The sequence below is a fragment of the Rhinoderma darwinii genome, unplaced genomic scaffold, assembly GCF_050947455.1.
Source record: "Rhinoderma darwinii isolate aRhiDar2 unplaced genomic scaffold, aRhiDar2.hap1 Scaffold_631, whole genome shotgun sequence".
NCBI lineage: Eukaryota > Metazoa > Chordata > Amphibia > Anura > Rhinodermatidae > Rhinoderma > Rhinoderma darwinii.
In genome coordinates, this window is record NW_027464187.1 from 27677 (window position 1) to 44774 (window position 17098).

Sequence of the window (17098 nt, forward strand, 5' to 3'; positions counted from 1 at the left end):
TTTATGTAGATTCCTCCTCTTTCAGCACTGCATTGTGGTGCAAGCAAAAGAAGCAAATCCTGTCTGGCTTCCTCTCCGGCCTTTATTCACCTCCCGTGTAGCTGTGAGTGTGTGAGCCTGCAGGGCCCCATGGAATTGCCTAGAAGTAGGCTGAATCGCTGCAAGGGCTGAACAGCAGTATCGGGCAGGCTCGGGCAACGCGCGGCCCGTTCGGGTTATCGCTTCTCGGCCTTTTGGCTAAGATCAAGTGTAGTATCTGTTCTTATCAGTTTAATATCTGATACGTCCCCTATCTGGGGACCATATATTAAATGGATTTTTAGAACAGGGAGATGGAAATAGAGCTTGCTCTGTCCACTCCACGCATTGACCTGGTATTGCAGTATTTCCAGGACCGGTGCACCCTTTCCTTATGTGTTGACTAAAAGCAGATTCCAAAAGTGTTTTTTGTCTTTGCTATTGTTTCTGTCTTTCTGAAGGGATCTCCCCTTTTAATCCCATTATTTCAACACCTGTTGGACAATGCATGAGTGATAATGAGCTCATTGATTAAATGCAATTAATGAATAGATTGCCACCTCTTGTTGTGTGTCGTCTGTGTTTCTGTGTTTCCGGCATTTCACATTGGAACACCTCATTCACCTTCCTTGTCTTCTCTCCGCCCTCCCTTTTAGGTAAGTTAAAGAGCTGCACCTGAGCCAGCCACTGATTGATTGATTGATTGATTGATTGATTGATTGATTGATTGATTGATTGATGCAGCACAACAGTCAAATAGTGGAGTGGAGTAGGGGAACAGCAAACAGCCAATAAAGCAGCCCGCCCGCTCGCCTGCCCGCCACAATGGACCTACCTGTGTACACTAGATGGATGTGATGGAATGTACTGTCGTCCCTACATTTCAAGAAGAAGTAAGAATTGCAGTTGCAACAAAGCCTTGCTTGCCTACAAAGAGAGCAGCAATTTGGATTTGTTACTATGTTACCTAGAAGAATAACAAACTGTGCAAGGATGGAGGTTGTAGGAGCAAGGAGAAGTTGTCTGTAAAGTTGGTGGATGCCTATTTTCCATTTTGCAGTCCCTTGTCTCCCTCTTGTGGCCTCCTGGAGGCAACTAGCTGTGCAAAAAAAAGACAGCCTGGCGGCCGGCTGTTGCAGTGTTGCCCTCTCAGGCAACACTGAGTGACTGACTGAGCCTCACCGTCTTATATAAAGTTCAGACGGAACTTTGCACGTGTCATAGTGGAGCCCTCAGGATTCCAGAGCCAGCTTTCTGACATCATAATGGGGCCTCAGAGATAAAAGCCTGGGCCCAGGCAGTGTTGGTCAGTGCTGCTCAGCAGGCAGCACTGGACTGGACTGGATTACAGCTGATACAAGGTGTGAAGGAACAAGGGGTGGCTGTGGGCATGCACTTGCTGCCGCTGCCAGTGTTTATCTGCATGGCAGCAGGGCATTTGGGCGTTGCCAGGAAGGCGTTTTTATGTAGATTCCTCCTCTTTCAGCACTGCATTGTGGTGCAAGCAAAAGAAGCAAATCCTGTCTGGCTTCCTCTCCGGCCTTTATTCACCTCCCGTGTAGCTGTGAGTGTGTGAGCCTGCAGGGCCCCATGGAATTGCCTAGAAGTAGGCTGAATCGCTGCAAGGGCTGAACAGCAGTATCGGGCAGGCTCGGGCAACGCGCGGCCCGTTCGGGTTATCGCTTCTCGGCCTTTTGGCTAAGATCAAGTGTAGTATCTGTTCTTATCAGTTTAATATCTGATACGTCCCCTATCTGGGGACCATATATTAAATGGATTTTTAGAACAGGGAGATGGAAATAGAGCTTGCTCTGTCCACTCCACGCATTGACCTGGTATTGCAGTATTTCCAGGACCGGTGCACCCTTTCCTTATGTGTTGACTAAAAGCAGATTCCAAAAGTGTTTTTTGTCTTTGCTATTGTTTCTGTCTTTCTGAAGGGATCTCCCCTTTTAATCCCATTATTTCAACACCTGTTGGACAATGCATGAGTGATAATGAGCTCATTGATTAAATGCAATTAATGAATAGATTGCCACCTCTTGTTGTGTGTCGTCTGTGTTTCTGTGTTTCCGGCATTTCACATTGGAACACCTCATTCACCTTCCTTGTCTTCTCTCCGCCCTCCCTTTTAGGTAAGTTAAAGAGCTGCACCTGAGCCAGCCACTGATTGATTGATTGATTGATTGATTGATTGATTGATTGATTGATTGATTGATGCAGCACAACAGTCAAATAGTGGAGTGGAGTAGGGGAACAGCAAACAGCCAATAAAGCAGCCCGCCCGCTCGCCTGCCCGCCACAATGGACCTACCTGTGTACACTAGATGGATGTGATGGAATGTACTGTCGTCCCTACATTTCAAGAAGAAGTAAGAATTGCAGTTGCAACAAAGCCTTGCTTGCCTACAAAGAGAGCAGCAATTTGGATTTGTTACTATGTTACCTAGAAGAATAACAAACTGTGCAAGGATGGAGGTTGTAGGAGCAAGGAGAAGTTGTCTGTAAAGTTGGTGGATGCCTATTTTCCATTTTGCAGTCCCTTGTCTCCCTCTTGTGGCCTCCTGGAGGCAACTAGCTGTGCAAAAAAAAGACAGCCTGGCGGCCGGCTGTTGCAGTGTTGCCCTCTCAGGCAACACTGAGTGACTGACTGAGCCTCACCGTCTTATATAAAGTTCAGACGGAACTTTGCACGTGTCATAGTGGAGCCCTCAGGATTCCAGAGCCAGCTTTCTGACATCATAATGGGGCCTCAGAGATAAAAGCCTGGGCCCAGGCAGTGTTGGTCAGTGCTGCTCAGCAGGCAGCACTGGACTGGACTGGATTACAGCTGATACAAGGTGTGAAGGAACAAGGGGTGGCTGTGGGCATGCACTTGCTGCCGCTGCCAGTGTTTATCTGCATGGCAGCAGGGCATTTGGGCGTTGCCAGGAAGGCGTTTTTATGTAGATTCCTCCTCTTTCAGCACTGCATTGTGGTGCAAGCAAAAGAAGCAAATCCTGTCTGGCTTCCTCTCCGGCCTTTATTCACCTCCCGTGTAGCTGTGAGTGTGTGAGCCTGCAGGGCCCCATGGAATTGCCTAGAAGTAGGCTGAATCGCTGCAAGGGCTGAACAGCAGTATCGGGCAGGCTCGGGCAACGCGCGGCCCGTTCGGGTTATCGCTTCTCGGCCTTTTGGCTAAGATCAAGTGTAGTATCTGTTCTTATCAGTTTAATATCTGATACGTCCCCTATCTGGGGACCATATATTAAATGGATTTTTAGAACAGGGAGATGGAAATAGAGCTTGCTCTGTCCACTCCACGCATTGACCTGGTATTGCAGTATTTCCAGGACCGGTGCACCCTTTCCTTATGTGTTGACTAAAAGCAGATTCCAAAAGTGTTTTTTGTCTTTGCTATTGTTTCTGTCTTTCTGAAGGGATCTCCCCTTTTAATCCCATTATTTCAACACCTGTTGGACAATGCATGAGTGATAATGAGCTCATTGATTAAATGCAATTAATGAATAGATTGCCACCTCTTGTTGTGTGTCGTCTGTGTTTCTGTGTTTCCGGCATTTCACATTGGAACACCTCATTCACCTTCCTTGTCTTCTCTCCGCCCTCCCTTTTAGGTAAGTTAAAGAGCTGCACCTGAGCCAGCCACTGATTGATTGATTGATTGATTGATTGATTGATTGATTGATTGATTGATTGATTGATGCAGCACAACAGTCAAATAGTGGAGTGGAGTAGGGGAACAGCAAACAGCCAATAAAGCAGCCCGCCCGCTCGCCTGCCCGCCACAATGGACCTACCTGTGTACACTAGATGGATGTGATGGAATGTACTGTCGTCCCTACATTTCAAGAAGAAGTAAGAATTGCAGTTGCAACAAAGCCTTGCTTGCCTACAAAGAGAGCAGCAATTTGGATTTGTTACTATGTTACCTAGAAGAATAACAAACTGTGCAAGGATGGAGGTTGTAGGAGCAAGGAGAAGTTGTCTGTAAAGTTGGTGGATGCCTATTTTCCATTTTGCAGTCCCTTGTCTCCCTCTTGTGGCCTCCTGGAGGCAACTAGCTGTGCAAAAAAAAGACAGCCTGGCGGCCGGCTGTTGCAGTGTTGCCCTCTCAGGCAACACTGAGTGACTGACTGAGCCTCACCGTCTTATATAAAGTTCAGACGGAACTTTGCACGTGTCATAGTGGAGCCCTCAGGATTCCAGAGCCAGCTTTCTGACATCATAATGGGGCCTCAGAGATAAAAGCCTGGGCCCAGGCAGTGTTGGTCAGTGCTGCTCAGCAGGCAGCACTGGACTGGACTGGATTACAGCTGATACAAGGTGTGAAGGAACAAGGGGTGGCTGTGGGCATGCACTTGCTGCCGCTGCCAGTGTTTATCTGCATGGCAGCAGGGCATTTGGGCGTTGCCAGGAAGGCGTTTTTATGTAGATTCCTCCTCTTTCAGCACTGCATTGTGGTGCAAGCAAAAGAAGCAAATCCTGTCTGGCTTCCTCTCCGGCCTTTATTCACCTCCCGTGTAGCTGTGAGTGTGTGAGCCTGCAGGGCCCCATGGAATTGCCTAGAAGTAGGCTGAATCGCTGCAAGGGCTGAACAGCAGTATCGGGCAGGCTCGGGCAACGCGCGGCCCGTTCGGGTTATCGCTTCTCGGCCTTTTGGCTAAGATCAAGTGTAGTATCTGTTCTTATCAGTTTAATATCTGATACGTCCCCTATCTGGGGACCATATATTAAGTGGATTTTTAGAACAGGGAGATGGAAATAGAGCTTGCTCTGTCCACTCCACGCATTGACCTGGTATTGCAGTATTTCCAGGACCGGTGCACCCTTTCCTTATGTGTTGACTAAAAGCAGATTCCAAAAGTGTTTTTTGTCTTTGCTATTGTTTCTGTCTTTCTGAAGGGATCTCCCCTTTTAATCCCATTATTTCAACACCTGTTGGACAATGCATGAGTGATAATGAGCTCATTGATTAAATGCAATTAATGAATAGATTGCCACCTCTTGTTGTGTGTCGTCTGTGTTTCTGTGTTTCCGGCATTTCACATTGGAACACCTCATTCACCTTCCTTGTCTTCTCTCCGCCCTCCCTTTTAGGTAAGTTAAAGAGCTGCACCTGAGCCAGCCACTGATTGATTGATTGATTGATTGATTGATTGATTGATTGATTGATTGATTGATTGATGCAGCACAACAGTCAAATAGTGGAGTGGAGTAGGGGAACAGCAAACAGCCAATAAAGCAGCCCGCCCGCTCGCCTGCCCGCCACAATGGACCTACCTGTGTACACTAGATGGATGTGATGGAATGTACTGTCGTCCCTACATTTCAAGAAGAAGTAAGAATTGCAGTTGCAACAAAGCCTTGCTTGCCTACAAAGAGAGCAGCAATTTGGATTTGTTACTATGTTACCTAGAAGAATAACAAACTGTGCAAGGATGGAGGTTGTAGGAGCAAGGAGAAGTTGTCTGTAAAGTTGGTGGATGCCTATTTTCCATTTTGCAGTCCCTTGTCTCCCTCTTGTGGCCTCCTGGAGGCAACTAGCTGTGCAAAAAAAAGACAGCCTGGCGGCCGGCTGTTGCAGTGTTGCCCTCTCAGGCAACACTGAGTGACTGACTGAGCCTCACCGTCTTATATAAAGTTCAGACGGAACTTTGCACGTGTCATAGTGGAGCCCTCAGGATTCCAGAGCCAGCTTTCTGACATCATAATGGGGCCTCAGAGATAAAAGCCTGGGCCCAGGCAGTGTTGGTCAGTGCTGCTCAGCAGGCAGCACTGGACTGGACTGGATTACAGCTGATACAAGGTGTGAAGGAACAAGGGGTGGCTGTGGGCATGCACTTGCTGCCGCTGCCAGTGTTTATCTGCATGGCAGCAGGGCATTTGGGCGTTGCCAGGAAGGCGTTTTTATGTAGATTCCTCCTCTTTCAGCACTGCATTGTGGTGCAAGCAAAAGAAGCAAATCCTGTCTGGCTTCCTCTCCGGCCTTTATTCACCTCCCGTGTAGCTGTGAGTGTGTGAGCCTGCAGGGCCCCATGGAATTGCCTAGAAGTAGGCTGAATCGCTGCAAGGGCTGAACAGCAGTATCGGGCAGGCTCGGGCAACGCGCGGCCCGTTCGGGTTATCGCTTCTCGGCCTTTTGGCTAAGATCAAGTGTAGTATCTGTTCTTATCAGTTTAATATCTGATACGTCCCCTATCTGGGGACCATATATTAAATGGATTTTTAGAACAGGGAGATGGAAATAGAGCTTGCTCTGTCCACTCCACGCATTGACCTGGTATTGCAGTATTTCCAGGACCGGTGCACCCTTTCCTTATGTGTTGACTAAAAGCAGATTCCAAAAGTGTTTTTTGTCTTTGCTATTGTTTCTGTCTTTCTGAAGGGATCTCCCCTTTTAATCCCATTATTTCAACACCTGTTGGACAATGCATGAGTGATAATGAGCTCATTGATTAAATGCAATTAATGAATAGATTGCCACCTCTTGTTGTGTGTCGTCTGTGTTTCTGTGTTTCCGGCATTTCACATTGGAACACCTCATTCACCTTCCTTGTCTTCTCTCCGCCCTCCCTTTTAGGTAAGTTAAAGAGCTGCACCTGAGCCAGCCACTGATTGATTGATTGATTGATTGATTGATTGATGCAGCACAACAGTCAAATAGTGGAGTGGAGTAGGGGAACAGCAAACAGCCAATAAAGCAGCCCGCCCGCTCGCCTGCCCGCCACAATGGACCTACCTGTGTACACTAGATGGATGTGATGGAATGTACTGTCGTCCCTACATTTCAAGAAGAAGTAAGAATTGCAGTTGCAACAAAGCCTTGCTTGCCTACAAAGAGAGCAGCAATTTGGATTTGTTACTATGTTACCTAGAAGAATAACAAACTGTGCAAGGATGGAGGTTGTAGGAGCAAGGAGAAGTTGTCTGTAAAGTTGGTGGATGCCTATTTTCCATTTTGCAGTCCCTTGTCTCCCTCTTGTGGCCTCCTGGAGGCAACTAGCTGTGCAAAAAAAAGACAGCCTGGCGGCCGGCTGTTGCAGTGTTGCCCTCTCAGGCAACACTGAGTGACTGACTGAGCCTCACCGTCTTATATAAAGTTCAGACGGAACTTTGCACGTGTCATAGTGGAGCCCTCAGGATTCCAGAGCCAGCTTTCTGACATCATAATGGGGCCTCAGAGATAAAAGCCTGGGCCCAGGCAGTGTTGGTCAGTGCTGCTCAGCAGGCAGCACTGGACTGGACTGGATTACAGCTGATACAAGGTGTGAAGGAACAAGGGGTGGCTGTGGGCATGCACTTGCTGCCGCTGCCAGTGTTTATCTGCATGGCAGCAGGGCATTTGGGCGTTGCCAGGAAGGCGTTTTTATGTAGATTCCTCCTCTTTCAGCACTGCATTGTGGTGCAAGCAAAAGAAGCAAATCCTGTCTGGCTTCCTCTCCGGCCTTTATTCACCTCCCGTGTAGCTGTGAGTGTGTGAGCCTGCAGGGCCCCATGGAATTGCCTAGAAGTAGGCTGAATCGCTGCAAGGGCTGAACAGCAGTATCGGGCAGGCTCGGGCAACGCGCGGCCCGTTCGGGTTATCGCTTCTCGGCCTTTTGGCTAAGATCAAGTGTAGTATCTGTTCTTATCAGTTTAATATCTGATACGTCCCCTATCTGGGGACCATATATTAAATGGATTTTTAGAACAGGGAGATGGAAATAGAGCTTGCTCTGTCCACTCCACGCATTGACCTGGTATTGCAGTATTTCCAGGACCGGTGCACCCTTTCCTTATGTGTTGACTAAAAGCAGATTCCAAAAGTGTTTTTTGTCTTTGCTATTGTTTCTGTCTTTCTGAAGGGATCTCCCCTTTTAATCCCATTATTTCAACACCTGTTGGACAATGCATGAGTGATAATGAGCTCATTGATTAAATGCAATTAATGAATAGATTGCCACCTCTTGTTGTGTGTCGTCTGTGTTTCTGTGTTTCCGGCATTTCACATTGGAACACCTCATTCACCTTCCTTGTCTTCTCTCCGCCCTCCCTTTTAGGTAAGTTAAAGAGCTGCACCTGAGCCAGCCACTGATTGATTGATTGATTGATTGATTGATTGATTGATTGATTGATTGATTGATTGATGCAGCACAACAGTCAAATAGTGGAGTGGAGTAGGGGAACAGCAAACAGCCAATAAAGCAGCCCGCCCGCTCGCCTGCCCGCCACAATGGACCTACCTGTGTACACTAGATGGATGTGATGGAATGTACTGTCGTCCCTACATTTCAAGAAGAAGTAAGAATTGCAGTTGCAACAAAGCCTTGCTTGCCTACAAAGAGAGCAGCAATTTGGATTTGTTACTATGTTACCTAGAAGAATAACAAACTGTGCAAGGATGGAGGTTGTAGGAGCAAGGAGAAGTTGTCTGTAAAGTTGGTGGATGCCTATTTTCCATTTTGCAGTCCCTTGTCTCCCTCTTGTGGCCTCCTGGAGGCAACTAGCTGTGCAAAAAAAAGACAGCCTGGCGGCCGGCTGTTGCAGTGTTGCCCTCTCAGGCAACACTGAGTGACTGACTGAGCCTCACCGTCTTATATAAAGTTCAGACGGAACTTTGCACGTGTCATAGTGGAGCCCTCAGGATTCCAGAGCCAGCTTTCTGACATCATAATGGGGCCTCAGAGATAAAAGCCTGGGCCCAGGCAGTGTTGGTCAGTGCTGCTCAGCAGGCAGCACTGGACTGGACTGGATTACAGCTGATACAAGGTGTGAAGGAACAAGGGGTGGCTGTGGGCATGCACTTGCTGCCGCTGCCAGTGTTTATCTGCATGGCAGCAGGGCATTTGGGCGTTGCCAGGAAGGCGTTTTTATGTAGATTCCTCCTCTTTCAGCACTGCATTGTGGTGCAAGCAAAAGAAGCAAATCCTGTCTGGCTTCCTCTCCGGCCTTTATTCACCTCCCGTGTAGCTGTGAGTGTGTGAGCCTGCAGGGCCCCATGGAATTGCCTAGAAGTAGGCTGAATCGCTGCAAGGGCTGAACAGCAGTATCGGGCAGGCTCGGGCAACGCGCGGCCCGTTCGGGTTATCGCTTCTCGGCCTTTTGGCTAAGATCAAGTGTAGTATCTGTTCTTATCAGTTTAATATCTGATACGTCCCCTATCTGGGGACCATATATTAAGACCATATATTAAATGGATTTTTAGAACAGGGAGATGGAAATAGAGCTTGCTCTGTCCACTCCACGCATTGACCTGGTATTGCAGTATTTCCAGGACCGGTGCACCCTTTCCTTATGTGTTGACTAAAAGCAGATTCCAAAAGTGTTTTTTGTCTTTGCTATTGTTTCTGTCTTTCTGAAGGGATCTCCCCTTTTAATCCCATTATTTCAACACCTGTTGGACAATGCATGAGTGATAATGAGCTCATTGATTAAATGCAATTAATGAATAGATTGCCACCTCTTGTTGTGTGTCGTCTGTGTTTCTGTGTTTCCGGCATTTCACATTGGAACACCTCATTCACCTTCCTTGTCTTCTCTCCGCCCTCCCTTTTAGGTAAGTTAAAGAGCTGCACCTGAGCCAGCCACTGATTGATTGATTGATTGATTGATTGATTGATTGATTGATTGATTGATTGATTGATGCAGCACAACAGTCAAATAGTGGAGTGGAGTAGGGGAACAGCAAACAGCCAATAAAGCAGCCCGCCCGCTCGCCTGCCCGCCACAATGGACCTACCTGTGTACACTAGATGGATGTGATGGAATGTACTGTCGTCCCTACATTTCAAGAAGAAGTAAGAATTGCAGTTGCAACAAAGCCTTGCTTGCCTACAAAGAGAGCAGCAATTTGGATTTGTTACTATGTTACCTAGAAGAATAACAAACTGTGCAAGGATGGAGGTTGTAGGAGCAAGGAGAAGTTGTCTGTAAAGTTGGTGGATGCCTATTTTCCATTTTGCAGTCCCTTGTCTCCCTCTTGTGGCCTCCTGGAGGCAACTAGCTGTGCAAAAAAAAGACAGCCTGGCGGCCGGCTGTTGCAGTGTTGCCCTCTCAGGCAACACTGAGTGACTGACTGAGCCTCACCGTCTTATATAAAGTTCAGACGGAACTTTGCACGTGTCATAGTGGAGCCCTCAGGATTCCAGAGCCAGCTTTCTGACATCATAATGGGGCCTCAGAGATAAAAGCCTGGGCCCAGGCAGTGTTGGTCAGTGCTGCTCAGCAGGCAGCACTGGACTGGACTGGATTACAGCTGATACAAGGTGTGAAGGAACAAGGGGTGGCTGTGGGCATGCACTTGCTGCCGCTGCCAGTGTTTATCTGCATGGCAGCAGGGCATTTGGGCGTTGCCAGGAAGGCGTTTTTATGTAGATTCCTCCTCTTTCAGCACTGCATTGTGGTGCAAGCAAAAGAAGCAAATCCTGTCTGGCTTCCTCTCCGGCCTTTATTCACCTCCCGTGTAGCTGTGAGTGTGTGAGCCTGCAGGGCCCCATGGAATTGCCTAGAAGTAGGCTGAATCGCTGCAAGGGCTGAACAGCAGTATCGGGCAGGCTCGGGCAACGCGCGGCCCGTTCGGGTTATCGCTTCTCGGCCTTTTGGCTAAGATCAAGTGTAGTATCTGTTCTTATCAGTTTAATATCTGATACGTCCCCTATCTGGGGACCATATATTAAATGGATTTTTAGAACAGGGAGATGGAAATAGAGCTTGCTCTGTCCACTCCACGCATTGACCTGGTATTGCAGTATTTCCAGGACCGGTGCACCCTTTCCTTATGTGTTGACTAAAAGCAGATTCCAAAAGTGTTTTTTGTCTTTGCTATTGTTTCTGTCTTTCTGAAGGGATCTCCCCTTTTAATCCCATTATTTCAACACCTGTTGGACAATGCATGAGTGATAATGAGCTCATTGATTAAATGCAATTAATGAATAGATTGCCACCTCTTGTTGTGTGTCGTCTGTGTTTCTGTGTTTCCGGCATTTCACATTGGAACACCTCATTCACCTTCCTTGTCTTCTCTCCGCCCTCCCTTTTAGGTAAGTTAAAGAGCTGCACCTGAGCCAGCCACTGATTGATTGATTGATTGATTGATTGATTGATTGATTGATTGATTGATTGATTGATGCAGCACAACAGTCAAATAGTGGAGTGGAGTAGGGGAACAGCAAACAGCCAATAAAGCAGCCCGCCCGCTCGCCTGCCCGCCACAATGGACCTACCTGTGTACACTAGATGGATGTGATGGAATGTACTGTCGTCCCTACATTTCAAGAAGAAGTAAGAATTGCAGTTGCAACAAAGCCTTGCTTGCCTACAAAGAGAGCAGCAATTTGGATTTGTTACTATGTTACCTAGAAGAATAACAAACTGTGCAAGGATGGAGGTTGTAGGAGCAAGGAGAAGTTGTCTGTAAAGTTGGTGGATGCCTATTTTCCATTTTGCAGTCCCTTGTCTCCCTCTTGTGGCCTCCTGGAGGCAACTAGCTGTGCAAAAAAAAGACAGCCCACTGAGTGACTGACTGAGCCTCACCGTCTTATATAAAGTTCAGACGGAACTTTGCACGTGTCATAGTGGAGCCCTCAGGATTCCAGAGCCAGCTTTCTGACATCATAATGGGGCCTCAGAGATAAAAGCCTGGGCCCAGGCAGTGTTGGTCAGTGCTGCTCAGCAGGCAGCACTGGACTGGACTGGATTACAGCTGATACAAGGTGTGAAGGAACAAGGGGTGGCTGTGGGCATGCACTTGCTGCCGCTGCCAGTGTTTATCTGCATGGCAGCAGGGCATTTGGGCGTTGCCAGGAAGGCGTTTTTATGTAGATTCCTCCTCTTTCAGCACTGCATTGTGGTGCAAGCAAAAGAAGCAAATCCTGTCTGGCTTCCTCTCCGGCCTTTATTCACCTCCCGTGTAGCTGTGAGTGTGTGAGCCTGCAGGGCCCCATGGAATTGCCTAGAAGTAGGCTGAATCGCTGCAAGGGCTGAACAGCAGTATCGGGCAGGCTCGGGCAACGCGCGGCCCGTTCGGGTTATCGCTTCTCGGCCTTTTGGCTAAGATCAAGTGTAGTATCTGTTCTTATCAGTTTAATATCTGATACGTCCCCTATCTGGGGACCATATATTAAATGGATTTTTAGAACAGGGAGATGGAAATAGAGCTTGCTCTGTCCACTCCACGCATTGACCTGGTATTGCAGTATTTCCAGGACCGGTGCACCCTTTCCTTATGTGTTGACTAAAAGCAGATTCCAAAAGTGTTTTTTGTCTTTGCTATTGTTTCTGTCTTTCTGAAGGGATCTCCCCTTTTAATCCCATTATTTCAACACCTGTTGGACAATGCATGAGTGATAATGAGCTCATTGATTAAATGCAATTAATGAATAGATTGCCACCTCTTGTTGTGTGTCGTCTGTGTTTCTGTGTTTCCGGCATTTCACATTGGAACACCTCAATTCACCTTCCTTGTCTTCTCTCCGCCCTCCCTTTTAGGTAAGTTAAAGAGCTGCACCTGAGCCAGCCACTGATTGATTGATTGATTGATTGATTGATTGATTGATTGATTGATTGATGCAGCACAACAGTCAAATAGTGGAGTGGAGTAGGGGAACAGCAAACAGCCAATAAAGCAGCCCGCCCGCTCGCCTGCCCGCCACAATGGACCTACCTGTGTACACTAGATGGATGAGATGGAATGTACTGTCGTCCCTACATTTCAAGAAGAAGTAAGAATTGCAGTTGCAACAAAGCCTTGCTTGCCTACAAAGAGAGCAGCAATTTGGATTTGTTACTATGTTACCTAGAAGAATAACAAACTGTGCAAGGATGGAGGTTGTAGGAGCAAGGAGAAGTTGTCTGTAAAGTTGGTGGATGCCTATTTTCCATTTTGCAGTCCCTTGTCTCCCTCTTGTGGCCTCCTGGAGGCAACTAGCTGTGCAAAAAAAAGACAGCCTGGCAGCCGGCTGTTGCAGTGTTGCCCTCTCAGGCAACACTGAGTGACTGACTGAGCCTCACCGTCTTATATAAAGTTCAGACGGAACTTTGCACGTGTCATAGTGGAGCCCTCAGGATTCCAGAGCCAGCTTTCTGACATCATAATGGGGCCTCAGAGATAAAAGCCTGGGCCCAGGCAGTGTTGGTCAGTGCTGCTCAGCAGGCAGCACTGGACTGGACTGGATTACAGCTGATACAAGGTGTGAAGGAACAAGGGGTGGCTGTGGGCATGCACTTGCTGCCGCTGCCAGTGTTTATCTGCATGGCAGCAGGGCATTTGGGCGTTGCCAGGAAGGCGTTTTTATGTAGATTCCTCCTCTTTCAGCACTGCATTGTGGTGCAAGCAAAAGAAGCAAATCCTGTCTGGCTTCCTCTCCGGCCTTTATTCACCTCCCGTGTAGCTGTGAGTGTGTGAGCCTGCAGGGCCCCATGGAATTGCCTAGAAGTAGGCTGAATCGCTGCAAGGGCTGAACAGCAGTATCGGGCAGGCTCGGGCAACGCGCGGCCCGTTCGGGTTATCGCTTCTCGGCCTTTTGGCTAAGATCAAGTGTAGTATCTGTTCTTATCAGTTTAATATCTGATACGTCCCCTATCTGGGGACCATATATTAAATGGATTTTTAGAACAGGGAGATGGAAATAGAGCTTGCTCTGTCCACTCCACGCATTGACCTGGTATTGCAGTATTTCCAGGACCGGTGCACCCTTTCCTTATGTGTTGACTAAAAGCAGATTCCAAAAGTGTTTTTTGTCTTTGCTATTGTTTCTGTCTTTCTGAAGGGATCTCCCCTTTTAATCCCATTATTTCAACACCTGTTGGACAATGCATGAGTGATAATGAGCTCATTGATTAAATGCAATTAATGAATAGATTGCCACCTCTTGTTGTGTGTCGTCTGTGTTTCTGTGTTTCCGGCATTTCACATTGGAACACCTCATTCACCTTCCTTGTCTTCTCTCCGCCCTCCCTTTTAGGTAAGTTAAAGAGCTGCACCTGAGCCAGCCACTGATTGATTGATTGATTGATTGATTGATTGATTGATTGATGCAGCACAACAGTCAAATAGTGGAGTGGAGTAGGGGAACAGCAAACAGCCAATAAAGCAGCCCGCCCGCTCGCCTGCCCGCCACAATGGACCTACCTGTGTACACTAGATGGATGTGATGGAATGTACTGTCGTCCCTACATTTCAAGAAGAAGTAAGAATTGCAGTTGCAACAAAGCCTTGCTTGCCTACAAAGAGAGCAGCAATTTGGATTTGTTACTATGTTACCTAGAAGAATAACAAACTGTGCAAGGATGGAGGTTGTAGGAGCAAGGAGAAGTTGTCTGTAAAGTTGGTGGATGCCTATTTTCCATTTTGCAGTCCCTTGTCTCCCTCTTGTGGCCTCCTGGAGGCAACTAGCTGTGCAAAAAAAAGACAGCCTGGCGGCCGGCTGTTGCAGTGTTGCCCTCTCAGGCAACACTGAGTGACTGACTGAGCCTCACCGTCTTATATAAAGTTCAGACGGAACTTTGCACGTGTCATAGTGGAGCCCTCAGGATTCCAGAGCCAGCTTTCTGACATCATAATGGGGCCTCAGAGATAAAAGCCTGGGCCCAGGCAGTGTTGGTCAGTGCTGCTCAGCAGGCAGCACTGGACTGGACTGGATTACAGCTGATACAAGGTGTAAAGGAACAAGGGGTGGCTGTGGGCATGCACTTGCTGCCGCTGCCAGTGTTTATCTGCATGGCAGCAGGGCATTTGGGCGTTGCCAGGAAGGCGTTTTTATGTAGATTCCTCCTCTTTCAGCACTGCATTGTGGTGCAAGCAAAAGAAGCAAATCCTGTCTGGCTTCCTCTCCGGCCTTTATTCACCTCCCGTGTAGCTGTGAGTGTGTGAGCCTGCAGGGCCCCATGGAATTGCCTAGAAGTAGGCTGAATCGCTGCAAGGGCTGAACAGCAGTATCGGGCAGGCTCGGGCAACGCGCGGCCCGTTCGGGTTATCGCTTCTCGGCCTTTTGGCTAAGATCAAGTGTAGTTTGGCTAAGATCAAGTGTAGTATCTGTTCTTATCAGTTTAATATCTGATACGTCCCCTATCTGGGGACCATATATTAAATGGATTTTTAGAACAGGGAGATGGAAATAGAGCTTGCTCTGTCCACTCCACGCATTGACCTGGTATTGCAGTATTTCCAGGACCGGTGCACCCTTTCCTTATGTGTTGACTAAAAGCAGATTCCAAAAGTGTTTTTTGTCTTTGCTATTGTTTCTGTCTTTCTGAAGGGATCTCCCCTTTTAATCCCATTATTTCAACACCTGTTGGACAATGCATGAGTGATAATGAGCTCATTGATTAAATGCAATTAATGAATAGATTGCCACCTCTTGTTGTGTGTCGTCTGTGTTTCTGTGTTTCCGGCATTTCACATTGGAACACCTCATTCACCTTCCTTGTCTTCTCTCCGCCCTCCCTTTTAGGTAAGTTAAAGAGCTGCACCTGAGCCAGCCACTGATTGATTGATTGATTGATTGATTGATTGATTGATTGATTGATTGATTGATTGATGCAGCACAACAGTCAAATAGTGGAGTGGAGTAGGGGAACAGCAAACAGCCAATAAAGCAGCCCGCCCGCTCGCCTGCCCGCCACAATGGACCTACCTGTGTACACTAGATGGATGTGATGGAATGTACTGTCGTCCCTACATTTCAAGAAGAAGTAAGAATTGCAGTTGCAACAAAGCCTTGCTTGCCTACAAAGAGAGCAGCAATTTGGATTTGTTACTATGTTACCTAGAAGAATAACAAACTGTGCAAGGATGGAGGTTGTAGGAGCAAGGAGAAGTTGTCTGTAAAGTTGGTGGATGCCTATTTTCCATTTTGCAGTCCCTTGTCTCCCTCTTGTGGCCTCCTGGAGGCAACTAGCTGTGCAAAAAAAAGACAGCCTGGCGGCCGGCTGTTGCAGTGTTGCCCTCTCAGGCAACACTGAGTGACTGACTGAGCCTCACCGTCTTATATAAAGTTCAGACGGAACTTTGCACGTGTCATAGTGGAGCCCTCAGGATTCCAGAGCCAGCTTTCTGACATCATAATGGGGCCTCAGAGATAAAAGCCTGGGCCCAGGCAGTGTTGGTCAGTGCTGCTCAGCAGGCAGCACTGGACTGGACTGGATTACAGCTGATACAAGGTGTGAAGGAACAAGGGGTGGCTGTGGGCATGCACTTGCTGCCGCTGCCAGTGTTTATCTGCATGGCAGCAGGGCATTTGGGCGTTGCCAGGAAGGCGTTTTTATGTAGATTCCTCCTCTTTCAGCACTGCATTGTGGTGCAAGCAAAAGAAGCAAATCCTGTCTGGCTTCCTCTCCGGCCTTTATTCACCTCCCGTGTAGCTGTGAGTGTGTGAGCCTGCAGGGCCCCATGGAATTGCCTAGAAGTAGGCTGAATCGCTGCAAGGGCTGAACAGCAGTATCGGGCAGGCTCGGGCAACGCGCGGCCCGTTCGGGTTATCGCTTCTCGGCCTTTTGGCTAAGATCAAGTGTAGTATCTGTTCTTATCAGTTTAATATCTGATACGTCCCCTATCTGGGGACCATATATTAAATGGATTTTTAGAACAGGGAGATGGAAATAGAGCTTGCTCTGTCCACTCCACGCATTGACCTGGTATTGCAGTATTTCCAGGACCGGTGCACCCTTTCCTTATGTGTTGACTAAAAGCAGATTCCAAAAGTGTTTTTTGTCTTTGCTATTGTTTCTGTCTTTCTGAAGGGATCTCCCCTTTTAATCCCATTATTTCAACACCTGTTGGACAATGCATGAGTGATAATGAGCTCATTGATTAAATGCAATTAATGAATAGATTGCCACCTCTTGTTGTGTGTCGTCTGTGTTTCTGTGTTTCCGGCATTTCACATTGGAACACCTCATTCACCTTCCTTGTCTTCTCTCCGCCCTCCCTTTTAGGTAAGTTAAAGAGCTGCACCTGAGCCAGCCACTGATTGATTGATTGATTGATTGATTGATTGATTGATTGATTGATTGATGCAGCACAACAGTCAAATAGTGGAGTGGAGTAGGGGAACAGCAAACAGCCAATAAAGCAGCCCGCCCGCTCGCCTGCCCGCCACAATGG

General features: G+C 47.7%; 10 non-coding genes and 2 pseudogenes across 10 annotated transcripts; all 12 read left to right on the forward strand.

Annotated features, from left to right (window-relative positions):
* The first annotated feature begins 217 nt into the window (after positions 1 to 217).
* LOC142726804 (U2 spliceosomal RNA) lies at positions 218 to 408 on the forward strand. The gene has a single exon (XR_012877051.1). It is a non-coding gene; the product is annotated as a U2 spliceosomal RNA (small nuclear RNA).
* Positions 409 to 1696: 1288 nt separating this feature from the next.
* On the forward strand, positions 1697 to 1887 carry LOC142726816 (U2 spliceosomal RNA). Its single transcript, XR_012877060.1, has one exon. It is a non-coding gene; the product is annotated as a U2 spliceosomal RNA (small nuclear RNA).
* Positions 1888 to 3175: 1288 nt separating this feature from the next.
* On the forward strand, positions 3176 to 3366 carry LOC142726817 (U2 spliceosomal RNA). Its single transcript, XR_012877061.1, has one exon. It is a non-coding gene; the product is annotated as a U2 spliceosomal RNA (small nuclear RNA).
* A 1292-nt stretch (positions 3367 to 4658) lies between these two features.
* LOC142726801 (U2 spliceosomal RNA) lies at positions 4659 to 4849 on the forward strand. Its single transcript, XR_012877048.1, has one exon. It is a non-coding gene; the product is annotated as a U2 spliceosomal RNA (small nuclear RNA).
* A 1292-nt stretch (positions 4850 to 6141) lies between these two features.
* LOC142726818 (U2 spliceosomal RNA) lies at positions 6142 to 6332 on the forward strand. Its single transcript, XR_012877062.1, has one exon. It is a non-coding gene; the product is annotated as a U2 spliceosomal RNA (small nuclear RNA).
* A 1268-nt stretch (positions 6333 to 7600) lies between these two features.
* On the forward strand, positions 7601 to 7791 carry LOC142726819 (U2 spliceosomal RNA). The gene has a single exon (XR_012877063.1). It is a non-coding gene; the product is annotated as a U2 spliceosomal RNA (small nuclear RNA).
* A 1292-nt stretch (positions 7792 to 9083) lies between these two features.
* LOC142726811 (U2 spliceosomal RNA) lies at positions 9084 to 9287 on the forward strand (annotated as a pseudogene).
* A 1292-nt stretch (positions 9288 to 10579) lies between these two features.
* LOC142726820 (U2 spliceosomal RNA) lies at positions 10580 to 10770 on the forward strand. The gene has a single exon (XR_012877064.1). It is a non-coding gene; the product is annotated as a U2 spliceosomal RNA (small nuclear RNA).
* Positions 10771 to 12025: 1255 nt separating this feature from the next.
* LOC142726823 (U2 spliceosomal RNA) lies at positions 12026 to 12216 on the forward strand. Its single transcript, XR_012877066.1, has one exon. It is a non-coding gene; the product is annotated as a U2 spliceosomal RNA (small nuclear RNA).
* Positions 12217 to 13501: 1285 nt separating this feature from the next.
* Positions 13502 to 13692, forward strand: LOC142726824 (U2 spliceosomal RNA). Its single transcript, XR_012877067.1, has one exon. It is a non-coding gene; the product is annotated as a U2 spliceosomal RNA (small nuclear RNA).
* A 1276-nt stretch (positions 13693 to 14968) lies between these two features.
* Positions 14969 to 15180, forward strand: LOC142726815 (U2 spliceosomal RNA; annotated as a pseudogene).
* A 1292-nt stretch (positions 15181 to 16472) lies between these two features.
* LOC142726825 (U2 spliceosomal RNA) lies at positions 16473 to 16663 on the forward strand. Its single transcript, XR_012877068.1, has one exon. It is a non-coding gene; the product is annotated as a U2 spliceosomal RNA (small nuclear RNA).
* The last annotated feature ends 435 nt before the right edge of the window (positions 16664 to 17098 follow it).